This window comes from Habropoda laboriosa, unplaced genomic scaffold (genome assembly GCF_001263275.1).
Source record: "Habropoda laboriosa isolate 0110345459 unplaced genomic scaffold, ASM126327v1 scaffold486, whole genome shotgun sequence".
NCBI lineage: Eukaryota > Metazoa > Arthropoda > Insecta > Hymenoptera > Apidae > Habropoda > Habropoda laboriosa.
The window spans coordinates 809,487-818,505 of NW_017100724.1; positions in this window are offsets into that span (position 1 = coordinate 809,487).

Below are 9,019 nucleotides of genomic sequence, written 5' to 3' on the forward strand. Positions count from 1 at the left end.
ATGACCTACTATTTATCACGTCGAAGCCCTGCCTTTTCTAAAATCGATAAACTGTACATAGGTGTCGTTAGAAATTAACCACTAGTCTGATTAGTTAATTAAAATATGCTTTGTATATCCCTATCAAAGAAAAAAAACGGAACATACAAATTCTGAAGCTGAAGACAATTCAACCGACGAAGAAACTGTAGCAGCACCGAAAAAGTGACGTCAGTGAAACTTAATTTGTATCTTCCGCGTTTTAGTAGTTACGATAACGTGTTGTAATGATAACGATGAAGATACGGCGAGACCAGTTAAATGTCTCTTGCATTTGCAGATCAAATTTAACGATGATGTTACTGTTATCCTTAATATCTGTGTCACAGTGAGACACGCGTTGCAGTTGATTACAATTAGCTCACCCTATATAAATATGTGAGAGTTCTCTATCAGTGTAGTCATGCGTAGACAATATGTAGGTCGTCTCTCACAGTTAAACGCGTTTTCTTTGGCAGCGCAAACTACTTTCGAATTTTCCATTTTTTTTTCTTGCACATTTTAATGCATACTGATTTATTAGCGAGATTTCGTTTTTCAATTTCATCTTTATATATTGAGACAATGATTACTTTTTACGTGTTGTTAACGTGTATTCGTAATTTTTCCAGAAACATAATTTTACCCAAATTGAAAACGGCCAAATTCGAAGAAAACGAAGCTTCGTCTATTGGGGAAGTTAAGTATTCTTCATTGGGCCCTTCTCATAAACTGTAAATAAGAATGCAAGAAGCGTTCTTGGTTATAAATAGCCATTTCCGCTTCGTCAGGTAGACAGCATCGATTGACTCCTCAGCTTTGTCGAAGGACGTGACATATACATACTTCGAGGTCCTTTTTACCTTCGGTGCATTTCGATTCAAGCAGGAAGAACATTGAAATTTCACTTTCGTGTACTCTAAAAAGTACAAAGAAACCATCGATAATCTTTTTATTCGAACAAATAAATCAAACGAGTATGCAACATTCTTCTCGATGCAACAGAGACATTTTCTAAATATCGACTAAAATAGTTTTTTTTTTAAAAAACCAATATGATTGCTCGCCTTAAGTCATACGTTTATGTGTAAAAATGGTATCGATATAAAGTTTCAATTTGAAGAATATTTATGAAACGTAACGAGAGGAATTAAACGAAAAACACGTGACAAATGAAGAAAAGGCTTTTTTCTGTTTTTAAAGACTCTTCCTGTAATATTTTATTTTTTGTTCTAATTTCTGTAACATGTGAACGGTGAACTCATAGCGTACACGACTTTTTTAACGCGTCAAATAACTTGTCGAGCATGCTGGAGAAATTTGTCAGTGTCCTCGTGTGAAACGCCTTGTTATCGATGTCAATTCGTTAAAATAAATTTCGACAAATTATTCGGTAATTTTCTCGGCGATATTTCCTGTATTAATTGTACGATAGAAAATGAAAAAATTTCGTCTCAGTGATATTTAATTAAGAATGAAAAATTGATGTTTCGATTTTTGATGAAAAATGAAAAATTTCATACAGCGATGTTTTATTTCGTCTGGATAATACGAGCACACCCGATTCCCGTCTCCCATTCATTCGAGATAGTCTCGTAATCGGCAAACGATTGTCGCCGTGGCAAAAAATCGGGTTGAATGAAACTGGAACGGAGTGTATGTTCGTTAAGTCGACAGGCAAAAACTACCGGATGAATGGCTGGATACTGTACACAGGGCATCCTTCTCGAGTGCGACGAGGGGATTGCAGACGAAGAAGAAAGGGATGTAGGCTCGTATCTGGAAACTTCAAGACCCTTCGCCTATGGAAACTTGAACATGTACGATTTCCGGTAATAACCCATATTCTCCTTCTCCAATTACACTATCTCGCATACTGTTTATGATAATTGGGGAGATATCATGTCAACCGTATTCTGCTTCTTACCAATTAATGGTCCATTTGCATTTATATCTAGAGTTTTTACACGTCTGAAAGCCTTCCAATAACAGAATAAAATACATCTTCCTTTTAATTACAAAAAGAAATCTTATGAATATACTAAAATTATCCTACTAAAATTGTTTCAATTTACATGCTAATATTTTACATTACATATATTTCTTAAACTGTTGTTTCTAAATAGAAAGATTTAGATCGAACAATTTTCAAGTGTTCCGAAATAAAAATTTCTTCATTTCCTACCTTCTACGTTTCATTTGGAATCATTTTGTGCTAGAGGTGTATTTCTCTAACGATTATTCTCAAATAGTAGGGTTTTCAGAAAAATGCCCGGAAGTGAAAGTTGCGAAAATTTCAACCGGATAATAGCGAACAGCGTGGGTGTGGGTCATCGTAGGCTTTCTCGGTTATACGGTCTCCACTTTTGTCCAAATTTGGCATGGTTGTTTCGTGTACAAAGGAGGATGACAAATGAAAGCGTACAACGTGAGAATGTATTTATCTAAGAACATATGTGGGTTAATTTCGAGAAGCGCACAGATGGGAACGTTTTCGGTTTTACTAATTCCTCAGTTCGAACATTTCCGGTTTCTCGTAAAACGCTTGGAGAAAGGTTCGAACGTATTTTGAATATGCGACGAACTAACGCGGAATCTATTTTGATACCGTTTTCGACCGTTATGTCTTGTAGCAAATGATAGAAAACTTCATGACAGTAGGTAAGATTTATTGGACTTCACGTCCGTTATTTGTATATCATTGGTTTTTTACTATAAATCTGATCTTACAAGTGTTCGAGTAACTTCTCGATAATTGTATCCTCAAAATCATTTCCAATTCTGTTATAATTAATGAAAATTCATATTTAATATAATATAAATTTATTTCTACTTTCTCAGATATTAACTACACCTGTTTGACATTTTTTATTTTTAGGTCAAACATATCGAGATCTTCAAATTTTACAAAAAAAAAAAAAAAAAAACGACGATTGAAAGTGGCTAAAAATTTAGCGAACTACCTACATGTAACAGGATTAATAATCGAAGGTGATACAAAGATTTCCGTGACTCACTTGCTGTTCTTAAAAGAAATTAGCATATCTCGTTTCCACCGAAACCCTTCGAGACTTTGTAATTTCGCAAGCGCAATTTAACACGGTCAGACGAATATTCGATGGTGTGAAAGTGGAACGAAACGTGTGCTTTCTGAGAATGAGCGGTTTTAAACAAGTCGAGCCAACAGGCGTTTCGCATTAAAGGAGGTGAAATAAAGCGATCACATTTGGCGACGATCCAACACTTCCCATTGAAGGGTTTTTCTCGTACCTACGTGACAAATATATACGTTGTAATCACGTGTGCGCGCACGTATCACTCGAAACGTCCGCTTTTACGAGAATACAAATTACCCGCGAACGCTAATACGCCTAATAAAACAGTAGAAACTAAGATATTCATCTTATGCGCTCGTAAATACACCGGTGTAAATAGAAAAAAAGGAACGTTGAGCAACTTTAAACGCTTTCTTTTTTGTTCAACATCATTCTACACACACACACACACACACACACACATACATACCTACATGTACCACATAGAGAATTTTCTTACAATTTCACGTGGACGATTACAGTTGAGCGCAGAGTTAATGTCGTATCGCGTTAACTTCCTTTTATTTTTTATCGAGATGATTAACGTGAGAAATAGAAGCAATAGAAAGCTCGCATCAGTGGCAATGATGGAAGTCAAATAAGTACATACGCCAAATATAGAACGCGTTACGAGAATAGAAATTGAGCTCAACACGTGGTCTCTTGTAGTACGATGAGTAGTCGGTGGTTCACCTCGAACGACAGTGCTTAAAAACAGAAAGAAGAAAAAAAACAGTGTCCGGTATTAAATAACGTTTGTAATTGTTTTTTTTTTTTTTCAACGTGGAAAATTTCAATGTTACCAATCGATATGGTTAAGTTCAACATCGAAGCGACTTTGGTGGAAAAATAATTAGCGAGAAAATTTTTCATCAGTTCCGACGATATCGGATACACACGCGTATGTGACAATTTATAAAGTGCACGCTGCGAGAATAGAAACCGAGTTCGATATACGATCCGTAATACGGTCTTTGTCGATAGCTCGCCCCACATACTGAACACAGCAGATGCAGGGGTCGATATACTTACGATAGAGCGCATATACAGTACAGTCTGAATCATTCTCTATAACGAAGGGTAGAAATACATAACCATCGCGTACTATGAAATAATTATCGATAAGTTCTAACGCTTGCGATAAATTGTAGGTTAAGTTCCTGCTTCGTGAGAATATCTCAAACGTAGAGATCTATATTTTCCGTATTTTTCATTGGAATATTCGTTGTTTTAACCCTTATGTCTATAACCACAACTGTCGTCCACTTTATCGTCCAATTTTAGTAGTATTCTGATAACGAAATTCTAAACTTGAAGGAAACACGGATAGAAAATGCTCCACGTAACAACGATCTTGGCTGAATAGTAAAATCTTTTACCGGGAAAATGAAATATTTGAAGCGAAGGTATCTGATTATCGACACAAGGGTTGATCTTCGCGAATTTAACAGAAATTTGAATACGAACGAAAATTTAGAAATAGTGATTTCACACGATATAGTATTCGTCGAGATACACGAGAATTTTTATCTTGGAATTTCAAATTAAATTACATTTGGTTACACTACCGGAAGTTCAGATAGTTTCCTGTACGAACCTCTGTAGAAAAGAAACAATTGCAGCTTGTATCGGAGTTTATGTTTTCTGTTTTACCGATCGAAATAGTTCTCGAAACAGCAATTACAGGTATCCGATGTTTATAGCGGTCACTAACTCTGCCACGGTCCCCGATTCCACTGTATTTCAGATTTTTGGGTCAGAAACACCTCGTCTACGCACTTAAGTCCGATCTCGGATTCGTCGAACAAAACGAATAAACGTGAAGAAATGAGAAATCGTACAGTCCTTCGTACGAAGAAATGACTAATTTACTTTTAGCTAGGTATGAATGAATCGAGAAAGATCAATTTGATAATCGTAGCGAAGTAAAAGTATCCCGCATTATATGTTAAAAAGCACGAAGAATGTTATTATGCTATAAAGGATCTATTTAGTGTGTCTAACGTGGAAAGTAATAGTTGATGAGATGTAATTAGATCATGGCGAACTCCCCGTATCGTGATTTTCATTCATACACCTGTGGTTCCATGATATGTTATCTTAACTATACGTATGTATATTCAGAATTATTTGAATAAATCATACGTGCATCTTCATGTATCATCCTCACGCGACTATTTCGTCGAATATAAAATTACCATAAACTTTTATTTTTTATCTACTGTAAAAATTGAAATTCTCGTTAACTCGTCTCCTTTCCGGTTCGTGAATTCTACTTGATATTCCGCTTTGCTTGATTTTCAACTGTAAGTAATTTTTACTTTTTCTCTACTCGTGTCGAGATAACAATTATCGCTTCTCTAAATGTTTCGTCGTTTAAATTTCACCGTTTTAAGCAGCCGTAGTTTGCCAGCGTTAGAATCCACGAGCAGAACCCAATTTGGTAGGAAGAATTCGCGTGTGTAAGTCCGGATGTAAGATACATACGGTCGTATGCGCACCGCTCCACATTTTTTCAAGTTCAAGTTCATTTAGAGGTCATGCAGGAGTAGTCCTTGGAAATAACGCAGAAGAAATCGCCTGGGAATTAACTTTAGCCTCTCCGGATTCATAGTGTGGGAAGGGCGGATATGCATATCATAATTAATCGCTCGCAATTTATATAATGACACCACACGTTCAACCAGATTCGCTTCTCACAGCTCTTAAGCTCGGATTTAATCGCAGAAAAAAAGATAGTAACGCGTTCGAAAAACGACCTTCTGTATATTTAAAATATCATTTTTCTTACTGGCTAAGTGCTTCTCTCGTGTAGAATTTTCAAAACAAAGAATTACGCTATTGATTTTTCGTTCGATTTACGTGTGAAATTACACACATTATTCGTCACACTGTGTATTCATAGTTGAACAAAAGAGCAATAGTGTCTAAAGAATATTCAATTTAACAGTTTAGCAATAATTCTTTCTTGTGTTCTTCTGTAAAGTTCATTTTTCTACGAATACGTGCAGAGTGTAATTCGAATACTGTACGAAAATCAGTTGTTTAAAATGTTTTATGCACGGTTGATACGACGAACGTAACAGTTGTGCGATCTAGTGGAATCATCTGGTAGAATTCATGTGGGCCTAGAAATCTCTTAACTGTACCATAGTAACAGTACCAGTTAACGAAACGACGAAACACAGCTGTATACAACGATCGTGTAAAATCGTTCTTTCATATGTAATTCGCGACTTACATTCATGTAACAATACATTCCGGCAACGTGTTACTTCTCCGCAATTGCATCGTTGGTACAGTATCTAGAAAATCAGGATCATCGATATTTATACAATTGCGATATCACGATTGCGATATCACCTTTATACACTCGTTATTGCCTATCACCATCCTCGCGTCTCCTCTCGTTTACAACTGCAATAATGCGCTCGATAACAAGGTGTACTTTAAGCGAACTACATTTAAGTTATCGGTGTCGTTAAATCATTCCTTCGTTTACAATATTATTACGCGAATTGCAAACATTGGAATAACTTCAACGATCACGCGAGACAAATAACTTCCTGGATCGAATTCATTTATTTAGGAACTCCAAAAAAAAAAAAAAAAAAACTCCAACACATTTGTGACGTTCGGTAAAATTTTGTTACCGCGTTAAATATGCGCTCGCACAGACATGTGATTTTTTAATTACTCCGAGAAGCAAGTTATAGGCATCATTTCCTCCGGATAAGTTTTCAGCCGGAAATACTCGAATATTCAGAGGCCATGTTACTCTTCGTCACGTTCAACTTCAGCAATTGTAATTCCGGATGTGCAGTCAATTTAATAAAAATTTAATTTCGCGCTCTACTCGCGCCACTATTCTCCTGCAGGTTTTCTGCGTTCGTGAAATATGCGTATATCTCTGGCACACGGATTATCGGGTACATTGCACTTCTGCGCGGAATGGGACCCCGTTTATCGCTTGGGGCTACGTCGAGGGAGCACGGAAACGGGTCTTGAGGGACAGTGTCCAGGAACGTATCCTTTACTCGAGAGTCCCTTCGCCAGCATCACAATGAGAGCATTGATAGTCCACGATAAAATATAACTGAATACATGAAATACATTCGACATTGATATCAATGTATGTATATATACTATAAAAGAAGATATTTCGTTTCATTGTACATATACAATTGCGTGTATCAGTAGATTATACTTTGTACCATGAGAAATTAATATTAATTCCATTGATTAATGTGAAACAGTAAATTGAAGAATTTAGTTGTTCAATAAGAACAGATATAAAGAAATTTTTAACAATTTTCAGGAAATTCTATACTCTACTCCAATAAAATATTGAAATTAACTTTTTAATTCAATTTTATTTTTAAACGAAATGTTGTAATGTATAATTTCTAATAATTTTTTCACATATTTTATTCATCAGGTAATTAAACATTTTTCGTCACTATTCTAGGGACTGTTCTTATCCTGTTTGCGAAGTTACTTCAATTTCCGTAGAATTTCAAATGAAATCACATTTTCAACTTTCAGCTAGTTCTAGAAGTAACTGAGAACGATTACTCCAATTGGCTTCGACCTGTTGAAGATAGTTTCTCGCCTAGATGGTCGATCAAAAATTTGCAATGTATTGACAAATCGTAAATACGGCACTGATTTGAAGGAGGACCACGGGGGAATCGGTAGAAGAGAACCTGCTTTCATCACAACACCTGTCGGCCCGTTATATATACCAGCGCTCGAATACCTTGATTCTTCGTAAAGCTTTTAGTCCATTTGTTAGAAATTACGGATGTGCACGGATAGGCATAAAAATTTTTTCTTCTTGTTCCCTATCACTCGCTCTTCAGACCATTAACGCATACAAAACATTTACGATTCGTTAGTAGGCAGCATGAAACGGGATCTCGACAGAATTAATTAATTTCGAAAACAAACGAATTTCTAACTTTTCGTCAATTTTACCAATTCTGTCGACCAATAATTTTAACGATCTTTCGTATTATTTTAACACCGTTATTTGCCATATCAGATACTTATTTCGTACAATTAAACGAAGCATCGTAAATGATATAATTGCACTCTTCTGTCCTCGTTTATTATCGCAACGATTTATCTTTGATTTCCGATAATTTGTTCAGATAGTAGAAGTCTTGTAAAACTGAGCGGCGAACTCTTTAACATCTCGAAAATAAATAAAAACTTATACGTAAAAGGATTTTAAAAATACATTTACAGATATACATACGTACTTGCGTGCTCTAAGGGAAGAATGCTAACTCGATGGAACTGTGTGAAGATTTAGCTTGTCATACAGAAGCAGAAATTCCATACGAGCTCAAGTATGAATCATCGTCTAGCTTCCAGCTGGAGGGCGTTCAAATTTGAAGCTGTATACACGTACACGTACACTTATAGGTGTTTAGAAGATTTCTTTGGATGGTGGGCAGGCAGCTTCCACGACGATAATCGCTGCAACTTGCATTTCGGGTTCGATGTTTGCGTTTGAATATCGGTTCGTTTATGTTATAGCATTCGTATTAGTCACTCGTGAAACTACACCGCCACGTGTGGTCGCCTCTTTGTAGGAGAGTTTAATGCCTCTGGAATTTATTGTTTTTTCTCCAAGCATTCTCTTTCTTTTTTCATTTTCTCGAAGAAAATAAATTTACAAACAAACAGTTACATAAAAAATCGCTCAGCGAGCGCACTTTGCACGGGGAAAAAAGTAGAATTTTGCTCGTGTGGAACAAGCTACTCGATGGAATTTCTTGCATTATATAAGACTGGCTTAGCTACACTTCGTAGTGTAATGTTATCTTAACAAGATAATGTAACATTGCCAAACCAATTGTTGAAAACAACGATAAGATTATTACGAACCATAAAGTGTC